The following is a 12,420-nucleotide window of genomic DNA, read 5'->3' as shown; positions in this document are numbered from 1 at the left end:
GCGGCGCTTTTCAGGGTGCTGGACAGAACTGTGTATGCTGATTCAGGCAGGTACAGAAGTGGACAGCAGGCTGTTTATGCAAGTACAACGCCTGGCACGTATCCCGAGGCGGTACAGGCGGGTACAGTGCTGATTTTCAGATCTGTATTTTCAAGGACAGCATAGGAGTGAGCATCAGGAGGAGGATACAGGCAAGTGCAAGCACATGTGTGAAGCAGGATTGTGGATTCAAGTGCCTGCAGGCACAGATTGGTGCTGTTGCTTCCTCCAGTGTTGTTTCACGAGCTGAACTTGGTAAGCTCTGTTTCTGTTCATCCATCTCTCTTTCTATTGCTTGATGTCTGCTGCAGGTATGTGTTATCTGGCTCCTTGTGAGAGGAGGGGTATAGCAGATTGACAAGAGATTAAGACAGAGATTGAACAGCATATGTATGTTTGAGCTGAGAAGATGTATCATGCTCTTGAGTTATGCCAGATGTATGCCCATGGCTGGCCTGCTTTGTGATCTTGGCTGATCAGAGGGAGACACAGTGTGTTGCTTGAGGACACAGATCTGTGTGCATAGATCCTCTGTGCTGAGAAGGATTTGTGGGCAGTCAGATTGGACTTACAGGTGTAAACTCTTGGCTGGTTTTTGTGTTGTACTCAGCCATACATATTATTTTAATTGAATAAAGAAATACCGCAAGGGGCGCCAAGCTTTGGGGCCAACAGGTCTCGTTGTGTTTTCAGATTTGGGCACTCTAGCTCCAATCTGTGTTTTGTTTTTCATCTAGACTACAAGTGGACGGGTGATTGCTCCTACCGCACTCTGGTTTTCTATCAGAGGCCGGTTTCACTCGTCTTTACCCTTGATCCCATTGACCTTGTTTACCTCTACAAGCTCCTCACGGTTTGTGTTCACGCACGGTACTAAATGATCTAGTGTGGCTTTTGTGAATGCCCCTGGCATGTTTAAGCTCTGAACAATGCCTTTTAGCAATTCCGGTTTCAAGCGTAACAGCTCTCCCAACGTAAATGTCCAAGGAACTGGAGTGGACATTAGCTTTTGTAGGTCAACCTCTACTAGTTCTGGAGTTGCTTGGTTTCTCACCGAAGGCGAATGGAGCGTAGCTGCCCTTTCAATATATTGCCCCAAATCTGAAGGCTCTATTTCTTCGTCATAATGAGATCTCCTGGAGAGATTTTCATTCAACTCAAGGCCCTCATTCATTGTAGGATGATCTAAATTCATTTCCGAGAATGGTGGGGACACATTGTCATCCGACCAATTTTCTTCGGCGTGCTTGTGAACATCCTTCCACATTTCTTGAGCCATCTGCTCATCAGCTTCTGGAATGCTTTCCAAGAAGTCATTTTTTTCCGTCATGGTCGCTCGTTGTTGTCCGGACAGCGAGGTGGAATACACACTCCCCTCTCTCTCTTTGCTAGAAGCCACTTCATGTATCGTTTCCAGATTAGGTCTCATTGACACTTTCCCTCGTCTTATCGCAGGAGGTGGTTCTTCCAACATAGTTTGGGTATCACGGATCAGCTGTTGGTGCACAGCCAATCTTACTTTCTCCTCTCGCGGGTTTGGGTATTCCTGCAGCTTCTTAGGGATCTCGGTCAAGTGCGTGATTCGACTGTTATGCTGCTTGCAATGTTCATGCACTTTGTCAACAATCACCGACCCGCCTTCACTTGGCTCAGTACTCTCACGCGCAATTTCATTACTCCCTATGGGTCCGGGTGTTTCGTTTAGACTCCCATTAGGTTCTTTTCCACTTCCACTGGATTCTCCCTGATCATTTTTCTTTCTTTTGCCCTCTTTAGAACTCCTAGGACGACGTCTTCTCTTGGAGGTCTTTTTAACGTTCTCGACATCCGCTCCTGTTGATATGCCCTTGGCCTTGAGGCTCTGTGCCCGTGTGACAACATTCAGCGAGGGTCTCTCTTCTTCTGCACTAGAGTTGCTAGGAGATGGGATTACCTCTATGCAGTTTAAGCTAGTTCTAGGCATTTGCTTTGCCAATTCTTCCTTTCTCAGAGAACAGTCCTTAGGTAAGTGCTCCACGCAATAGCCCTCACAATGTCTCTCAATGGGTGGTAGCCTTGGCCTTTGCGGAAGTTGAGGATCATTAGGACAATCCCTTGCGTAATGATTACCTTGACACTTGAAGCACTTGACTCCCGGAGGAACCGCACTTCGAGCGTACTGAGGTTGCATTCTGGGTACAGGACCTACTAGCATCATTGTGTTGGTGTCTACGTAGGCTCCGTCATTGGGATTGTTCATGCTTATGAACTCATTGGAAGTAGGCAACCATTTAGGCTCGGGCTCTACATAGTACGGATTGGATGCCACCAGTTCTCTTCCTATCTCAGTTTGATCCGTCTCTACATATCGTAAAGGAACTGTGCCTGGGGCTGGTGGTTGTACCCCCAACACTGGTCTAGCCTGTTCCGCGGGTTGCGCATATCCTTGTCTAGCCTGATTGTATGTGGCTATCCCAGCTTCTCTCTCCTTAGCCAATCTCGCTATGTGTATGCAGTCTTGTGTCCCATGCGTGAAATTCCACTTGCACACTTGACACCACTTCTTTTGAGCTTGGGGATTAGCTCCTGGCATGTAAGAAGGACAGTCTTCTGTGCAGTGGGGATGAGCACAAATTCTGCATTTGTAAGGTCCTGCAGGAGGAGGGGTAGGGTTCCAATTCTGCCTCATTGGAGGTCGATAAGTTTGTCCTAGCCTCTGTAGAACAGTATCCACTATTTGGTCAGGATTGATCTTAGTGCTTGAGGTAGTTTCCGTGTTAGCTGTTCTTCTAGGTTGGCGTACCTCAGCCCTAGCCAATTCACTTGTCGTGTCCTCACTCTCCTCGAAGTTGTCATCTAAGTCCATGGCATCGATGCAGCACTCTATGAAGGACTGGTGCTTCTTGGCATACAGATGCTTATACAAGGTTTTGTCTTTTAGGCCTTCTAGAAACAATGAGATGAGCTTTGACTGACTTGGCTTTTCCTCAACTGGGCATCTAGCGATGTACTGCTTCAAACGGTTGACACAATCCCTTACGGTTTCGTGTTCCTTTTGTTTGAAAGCGTAAATCTTTGCTTCTGGTTTATGCTTAACACCCATTTTAGAAAAACAAGAAATGAAATCTTTTTCCAAAGCCGCCATAGAAGTTTTGAACACAGGTTCAAGCGCTTGGAACCAGGTCAAAGCTTTGCTTTCTAGGGTTAACCCAAATCCTTCAACCTGCGTATGGACATCTCTGACTTGCTCGGCGTGCACTGCTTGGCGATAAGCGGCAACATGATCGTGGGGATCACCCGAGCAATCCTTCAACCTGCGTATGGACATCTCTGACTTGCTCGGCGTGCACTGCTTGGCGATAAGCGGCAACATGATCGTGGGGATCACCCGAGCCATCATACTTTTTAACCATCTTTTGCAGAGAGGATGGCCTTGTTCTCCTAGATACCTCGTCCTCGTGCCGTCTAGGTGGTCTTGCTACCTGTATCCCTCAGCCATGCATCTCTCTCTCTAAGTAGTGGCTGGTGTTCTAATCTCACTGGGTTGATAGGAGGTTGCTTCCTAGCTTCACGCCATGGTGGCATAGGAGTAGGTCCCCTCGCTGTGGTCCAATTAGATAGGGATGGAGCTGCGGTTTGTTGAGGTTGCAAAAATATTGGCATCCTCGTAGTGTCGCTAAAAGCAGCTTCCCCTGGTCTGGCTGTCTGAGTAGGATGAGGGTCAAGTAAAAGTCTCTTTGCCTTCCACGTGAGATCCCTCACTTCACTCCACTCAAGGGTCCTATAGTGGTTACCGTGTTTGTCTATGATTCTACTCTCAAATTCATTTTGGCGTTCTAGCGTTAGAGTATGCTGTGTCACAAACTGCAGGTGGGGCAGTTTAGTAGTAGCATAGTAGACATCTTGAGAGTCACTAAAGACTTCTTGCAGCGGGCTGTCCTGAAACACCTTGGTAACCCTAATTTCTCTCACCCTTTTCCACTCATTAAACAACTTATCCAAATGCTGATTCAAATGAGTAGTATGCGTACCTGGATCAGTTGAGTGGTAGGCATTTCGACTTGATCTTGCAGCGACTCCGCCACCTGTTCCGTTGATGGGATTCTTCCGGTTTGGAGTACACCCAAGGCATCCACATGTTTAGGATACCTGGTGACCTCGTACCGGGCTCCGTCTTTACCCATGTATAGATCCCCCTGGTAATTGACCATAGGTGTATCATTAAATGGGGTTCTATATTCGGCAGACTTGAACGTATAACGACCCAAGGGGTCCTTATAGATCTCTGCCCCTTGTGAGTTAGTATACAAGAAACTTAAAGCAACTTCAAAACTCATTTCATCTGCAAGGTCACTAAATGGGTTTCTAGGCATTTTGCCCTTGCGTAATCTATTCTTGTGCATGTCCATAGACTCTTCTAAGTCTCTATCCATGTTCTGCTCAGGTAAGGAGATTGAATCTGAATGCGTGTCAGACGACGAGCACTCCAGAATACTTTCCAGATTCCCTACCGAGCGTGTTCCACTGCCTTGTGTAGATATTCTTGAAGCGAAGTCCGTGGTTCTTGTTCCTAAGTGTCTACCTGACCTTAAGTTCATTTGTTCATTGTCGTTAAGTTCAACTTGCTGCGTGTGTTTTTTTTTTTTTGGAGGAAGATGGTGGTCTAGGATGCAATTAATGAGTTCTTAAAGGATTGGATCAAAATGGAGGTCACATTTGCAAAATACGAGAGATCTGGTCAATTTTGGAACGTCCAAACGTCCGTACGGGGGTTCGTACTGCTCAAACGATGTCCGTTTTCAGGTAGTTTGGTTCTACAGGCCCTGGACAACATTCTTGATCAGGTCCCATCAGAACTGCATGCACCAGCTTCTCAGACTCGTGAACCCGACTGGAGCAATTTTGGGGTTTTGACAAAATTTTGAGACAGGCAGACTCTACACAATGAGGAGATTACAGATATGCAAAAACAGTCTGCAGAATCACAGTATTTCGTGAACCCGACTCAAAAAAATTTCTAGATAATTTCCTAGTGGCTTTTGAATATTTCATAGGTTTCTGAACACTTCTAGAACCCAGAATTTCCATTCTTGCATCCGTAGCTCATTTAGTGACCTTTATGAGCAGCTTTTCCCTCTAGTCTAGAGAGAGAAAATCGTATTTTAAGCTTCAAAGTTACATTTCGACCACATGTGTGACCTTGAGTGTGATCAAGATTATATTTTGAAGATTCACAATCATTTTTAACATATCAAAATTGAATTTTGATGACATTACCTCGCCCTTAAATCATAGTCGTCCTCGACTATGCGTTTATTAAGGGAAAACAGGTCATGGTGCTTTGGATCCACTTTTAGCAATCAACACCTTTCTGTAGTAGGTGGCTAGCCTACTCAGTGCTTGAGAGACACAGTTTGCCGCAAGCATGTTACCACATGTAGCCATATCACCTTTTCATAGTAGATTGCTAGTCTACACGATGCTTGAGAGACGAAGTCTGTCGCAAGCGTGAATTTCCTTAGTTAACTGATTCAATAGCAACAACACCTTTCCATAGTAGATTGCTAGTGTACTCGGTGCTTGAGAGACAAAGTCTGCCGCAAGTGTTTTTGACATAAACACATTGCATGCACATTTAAACTTAAAACATAATGAAGACATAGAGAAAGGAAGGGAAAAAAATTTCTTCATTACCTTATTTATACATCCTCAAGATAGGAGGAACGACCTTCCATAATTTCAAAAGGAGATTTACCTGTAGAGCTATGCACTGTGTTATTGTATACATACTCTACCAAGGGTAAATATCTTTCCCACTAACTACATTGATCTACCTCATTTACATAGCTCTTTAGTAGATCCAAAATAGTGCAGTTGACTATCTCACTTTTCCCATCCATTTGAGGATGATAGGACAACGAGAAGTTCAACCTTGTACCCAAGTTTTCAAATAATCCTTTCCAAAAGAGACTCGTCATACAAGGATCTCTATTTGAGACTATTGAATTTGGCAAGCCATGGTACTTAAAGATCTACAAGACAAAAAGATTAGCCATAGAATGGTTTTCTTGACAGGAATAAAATGAGCTTGTTTATTAAACCTACCTATCCACGATAGTCCAAATACTCGTATTTCCATGTATAGACTTTGGAAGACAAAAAATAAAGTCCATTGAAATACTCTCCCAAGGAGCATTTGGTATCGACAAGGGCTGAAGTAGGCCTCAGGGGGATCACTCATATAAATATGTAAGTATCACATGGTTTCAACAGAAGATACTTTTAAAATCCTTATTTTATACATTTTTTACATACAGTAGGGTACCATTTAAAGGGGTATTCACATATTGAATATAAAAAGGGTGTATTTTATTCATGAAAAGTTCATAGATAAGGGATTTTTTAAATAGTCTTTGAATGCACGTGATATAGAGGGTTTACATATAGTGAACCCCCCAAGAAGTAGGCCCACTTGTTTGCCTTTTGCCTCTATCATATTTTACCTTTTGGCACATCAAGAATTGAGAAACATAAGCTTGAATATCATGCTTCATAGATGGCTAGTAAAAATATGTCTCAATCGCATGAGATGTGACTTGAATGCCTCGATTCCCCGCATAAAGAGGAGCATGAGATTCTTGCATAACCTTCTCTCTCAACATTTGAGTAACACATAGCCTTGAGCCATAGAGAAGAAATCCATCTTTTAACATGAATGGATCTTGTGTCTTCCCAGTGTCCAAAGTTGACATAACATTAGCAAAATCGGGATCAGTTGCATATGCATCTACTATACTAGTAAGATCATTGTGATATGCTAATGATACCACACTAGCTTGTGGTCTTTGTGAGAGAGCATCTGCCACCAAATTAGGGTTGCCAAGAATGAGAGCAATATGAAAATGAAATTGAGATAAGAAATTTGCCCACCTCATTTGTTTGTTTGACACATTTGTTTGAGTCATAAAATACTTGATGCTCTGGTGATCTATCCTTATGATGAAAGAAGTGCCAAAAAAATTCTGAAATTTTTGAGTTTTTAATAATTTTCTGCAATTAAAATAAATTTTTATGAATTTTTAGGCATAAAATTGCTATTTTCTATATTTTTTGAAAAAAAACAACAAAAAATAGGAAAAACCCAGAACATTTAGAATTTACATAAAAATTTAAGAAATGGATTTAAAGTATCTAGAGATAAAAATAATGCTTTAATTACCTTGATTTTTTAGTATTTTGGCGAAAAATCGAAGATGGCTCCTAAGCATGCACGACACAACCCTAATGTTGAGACGTTGCCCAAGTGGGAAATGTGGTTGGTGCTTTAACCTTTTAAAGTTATTTACCATTTATATAGAAATGTTTTAATTTATGCTAAGGTAAATCAACGAAAATAAACAGTGAAAGGTAATTTGAGTTAAGTAATTATTGGATGGTATTTAATAGTGTAAATTGATACAAGAGGATAAATTTTACCCTAGGACATAAGGAAAATTTATATTGTCCAAATACGGGATGGTATTTTCCCTTGGCCGGCGGACGTATCACATTTGTATTGGCCAACATATCACCATTGTATTTACACTTGATTTTTTGGGCATGGGTTAAGTTAATGCACATAGCTGCCAAGGTAATGTACAAATTACATCAGACATCCTAGCATTATGCTTGGAATTATTGTCCCTCAAACTGTTTAAGACTGTAAGGTCGAATTCTACTTATATAGACAAATACACATCCTTTGGCTTGCCAATTGGGCAGGGTATTTTATTGGAACTCTTGAATTTGGAGGGGCTTGGCGGACCCCTAAGTCCATTGGGTATGGTTCCCATTAGGTGCAGGGTGATTCGGGACCGACCTAGGTGGGTAAGCTACTAGCTACCCTAACCACGGAACTAGTGGTGGATTGGCAACCATGAAGGTTACGAACCTTTCATAGGGGATGGACGCTCTGGTAGGAGTCTGGAGTATGAAGATCCTGTCCGCCTAGAATTGGAAGGGAAGGGTACCCATGGATTCCAGTGTGACTAATGATTGTATTCTAGATAAAGCAGTGGAAAGATTTTATGTGTGTGTAACTACCTAGGGAACTTGGGTTGATGGTGGGATACATACATCCCTTATTCTCAATTAAGGTCTTTGCCTTAGCGTACATTGTTCTAAGGTTTATAATAAAGAAACCTACTTTTACATGTAAAGAGTGTGGTAGTAATTAGATAAGAATATCGAATTAAAGGAAAGTGGGACAACGTATGCCTCGACGGTAAACGTTCTGAGAGTGGGTGGACCCGATCATTCGGATAACTTTCCAAACATTTTAGTTAGGAAATACCTCACCTTCGGGGAAGGAATTCTCGGTTGTGCCTCACTTTTGATGAGGAAAAAAGCAATGAGTTCTATGAACCAAGGGTGTATCTTAGGGAAAAGAGTTCACGAACGTGCCCTGCATTTGATGGGGAAAAAGACGTGAATTCCATGAACCAAGGGGCACTCAAATGGGATATTTGACTATCCTGATACCATAAGGTTGTTAGATCTCTAGGTTTCCCTTGCAAGATAAGCCCAGGGTTCTCTCATACACTCGCTTTTTAGCATCCAACAGGGGTTTGGGAAGTATTTGTGTGGGATTGGGTCGACGATCCTTGGTTGTTTATCAACTTATCTGAGTGGTACGCACTCTTAATAGGGGCACAAGTTATTTAATTAACTAATGTCTTATAGCTTTATAAGTCGGCTAATTTCCATTATGAGGGTATAAATACCCATGCCCACCCATTGTAATGCTCAACTCATTCATTGCTAATTATCGTCAAGCATTGGTCGTCAACTCTCTCTCTCTGCGTTTTCTCTCACCAACCGTGTGTGTGTTTTTTCCGCTGCACAACTTTGACATGGTATCAGAGCACTAGGCTCTTGGTCCTCGGAGCACGCAGAGAGAGCACTTTCGTTTTATCAGAGAGAAGGGCTAGACAGCCCGTGTGCAGCAATTTGGTAACGCTAATCAACAGAAGGAGCAGCGCTTGTCAGCTGGAGCAGAAGCTTGAAGGCAAAGCTTGAAAGGGTAGTCCACAGTGCAAGGCCGCAGGGCTACAACCCATGTGCACTAGGCAGCCGTGAGCTCCAACGTTCACATAGCGTGGCGTTGTGAATTAGAAGTAGCCCGCATACCAGGCCATAGCAGAGGACGCGAGGGTGTGAAGGCGAGCAGGCGGGGAGAAGAAGGGAGCACTGGTGGCGAATTGAAGCAGCATTGAAGCCATTGCAGCACCATTGCAGCCCAGTAAAGACAAGGTTTTTGGCGGTGTACACGCATAATGCAGCAACAACAATGCAAACAGGTGGCGGTCGTTAGCAGAGGCGTGACATTATTTTGCTATATTTTACAAATAAAGATTGTTTAGAAGATTTGCAAGGTGTTGTTCCCGCCACGACCTCTCTATTCAAGTATAAGTGCATACACGTTGCAGTGTTTTGACCAGAGGAAGTCTCTGTGCATGAGCGAAGTTTCCAAATTAGCTACTATGAGGGGACAAGAAGGTATATACCAATGGACATGTGGACATCAAAGTTATAGTATCGCGATGTTGGTCCTGAGATTTAAATCTAAGGATCATGAGCAGCATTCTTTGGTAGTCTCAGTTTCACAAAGTGCTTCGACAGTGGCTATGATGAGTCATCCGCACTCGTGGACAGGAGGACAAGGCCTTGAACTTTGGAGTTTTGGTCCCAAGATGTGATTTCGAGGATCATAATTACCGTACCTGGGCACTTTCTGATTCTCAGAGGACAGCCTTTCACAAGTTTCTGTGGTCATTACTTACATTGCGACGGAAGCGTCTCATGTTGCAGTTGTACATACGACCAGCTGGACTGATTTTGTTGTCTTCACGGAGCAGTCATTATTTCTATCTTCTTCGGGCAAATGATGCAGAGGGGGATTGGAAGACGACAGCTTCAACGTAACCATAGGTATATTCCCCTCATATGCTTCAGCCAGAGAGAAGCACGTGAGCGGGAGAGGGGGCTACTCGAAGCTCCCATTAGGTGCATTGGAACCGTGTGTCGGCATTCAAAGCACAGGCATCTGGCAAGGACCAAGCTTGACAAAACTATGGACATGCTTTTGTTTGCAGTTCATTGTTGGCAGACTATGGACAGGATGTGTTCCGTGTTCATTGTTTAGAAGGATTATGGATAGGATGTGTTCCTAATTCATTGTCAGAGATTTTTTGGACGTCGTGTGTGACAGTTCAATCATTCAGAGATTTTTGGACGTGATGTGTTCTCAGTTCAACGAATGGGGGATCATGGACGTGGAGTCATCTGCAGTTCATTATTCTATGTGGCAGCTGAAGCTCAAGATGGCATTTTCTTGTGGAGACAAGTTGATTGGTGCATTATCCGAGGTGTACCTAGCAAAGGCCACGCTAGGGTGTCCATGGTTGCATCTTCATCGGCTTGCTTGCTCATCTATGCCCACTATGAGCTACAGAGGGGGTGTTAAAGTGAGTATCTCATGTGGGAACGAGGCTTAGTAAAGGGTATAAATTATTATTTAGTTTATCCTACTTAAGTCGGCTAATTTCCATTATGAGGGTATAAATACCCATGCCCACCCATTGTAATGCTCAACTCATTCATTGCTAATTATCGTCAAGCATTGGTCGTCAACTCTCTCTCTCTGCGTTTTCTCTCTCACCAACCGTGTGTGTGTTTTTTCCGCTGCACAACTTTGACATTCCGCTATGCGCTAGATGTTCTTGAGTATCATTTCACTGAGATCATATGTCAGCAGCTCTGGATCTTCAAATGCCTTGGAAAGAAGAACTGCGATCCGTAGCTCTGGCTTGGTGTATTTTTGTGTGAGGGACATGCCAAAAAACTGCATGTAGAGTTGGAGAGGGAGTATGATCTCTGGGTGTCGGAGTCTGTCAAATGTGGGTCTCTCTTTAGTAGCAACCAACTTTCTGTCTGCTAGGGTGAGATTTCCTAGAGGCAGCTTTACGCCGGGGCTGATATGCAGAGCTTGCCGTATTGTTCGCTCAGTGATCACCACCTGAACTGGTCGCCCGTCAAAGCCAGTGATGGTTGCCTCGCCTGCTTTGTTAAGCGTCCTCTTGAGCTCCCATGCTCATCTGAAATCTGGCCCCCATGGCCTGCGCTTGAAGAATCGCCAAAGGTTGGCAGCTTTCAGCTGCCATGTCGCCTCTGTTGGCACATAAGTTAGCACACTTTGCCCTTCTTTATTCTCAAAATACCCGCGGAGAAGCGCTGCACCATCAACAAGCTGCAAGGTCGCTTCGGGTATCCACGCCACCGTATAGCATGTATTTGCCAGCTCCAAAGGCGGCAAGATGTCTGGAGACTGTGCGTTTCGTGACACGTCTGTGTCACTGTCGGAATCCATAGGCGTGTGCGGTGTATGTGCTAGTGCGTCAGTTTGTGCGCTCTCTCCCGTGCCCAAGCGCGTGTGGTGGCTACTGAAATTTCGGCAGCGCTTCCGCAGCACTAAGAGAATGGCGAGGTGAGGCGGAGCGTATGCTCGGCACACACCCCCCAGGTACCTGTACCTAACTACCCTGGCGCTCGAAGGCGCGAATGAATGCTCAAATGAAAGAGGCACTAGTATTTCAAAGGGTTTGGAACCTAAGATAAAAATTGTCAAAAGGATATGAGAATTACAAAACAAAGCTTTGATTATAAAATAATTATGCATGTGAAATAAGCTTTGATTATAAAATAAGCTGCTTGTTTGATTACAAAACAAGATCAATATGATTACACTATGATATTTTATACTCCTGCAGCCCGATAGCCTTCCCTTAAAAAGTCTTCTATAGTGTATTCATCAATACCAGGCTGTGTTCTTGTAGCTTGTCCCCACTGCTTTCTGCTATCACCTCTGGAGGTAGTTTGCCATGTAAAGAACGATATCTTGTAAGTTGTGTCTGAAGCTCCAAATTTTGTGTTTGAAGCTAGAAATTTTGGGCTTCTAACTCTCTAATCCTTTCCTTTAAAGATTCCACGGACTCTGCTTGGCTAAAGAGTGTGGCGCCTTGACTTGCCAGCTCCACAATTTGCTCATGCTCCTCAGGAAGAAGGACAATTGGCTTCTTTCTAGGTGGAAGCTCTATATCTTCTCTACAAGCTACAGCTCTAATGGCTGCACGTCCAAGGCCAACACCAGCGTTGTGAGGCTTATCATCCCATCTTACTCGCTTACGCAAAACATCTTGAACAAAATATTGTTGAACAAAATATTGTTGAACAAAATATATTGTGATTTGCTTATTATTTGGTAAACTTTGCTCCTTTTGGATAAACCTTTGAAGGAGCACTTTTGCTATGCCTTTGTGCTGTAGATCTGACAACTTCAAAGGCGCTGTTTCCTTTGCTCTTCCA

At 43.6% G+C, this 12,420-nt stretch overlaps 1 pseudogene; it reads right to left on the bottom strand.

The window, feature by feature from the left end:
• Window positions 1-4,028: 4,028 nt before the first annotated feature.
• On the bottom strand, window positions 4,029-12,409 carry LOC147604507 (uncharacterized; annotated as a pseudogene).
• Window positions 12,410-12,420: the final 11 nt, after the last annotated feature.

Source organism: Cibotium barometz, chromosome 61 (assembly GCF_041138505.1).
Source record: "Cibotium barometz isolate CiBa-2024 chromosome 61, ASM4113850v1, whole genome shotgun sequence".
NCBI lineage: Eukaryota > Viridiplantae > Streptophyta > Polypodiopsida > Cyatheales > Cibotiaceae > Cibotium > Cibotium barometz.
This window is presented reverse-complemented; position numbering and strand designations above follow the sequence as displayed.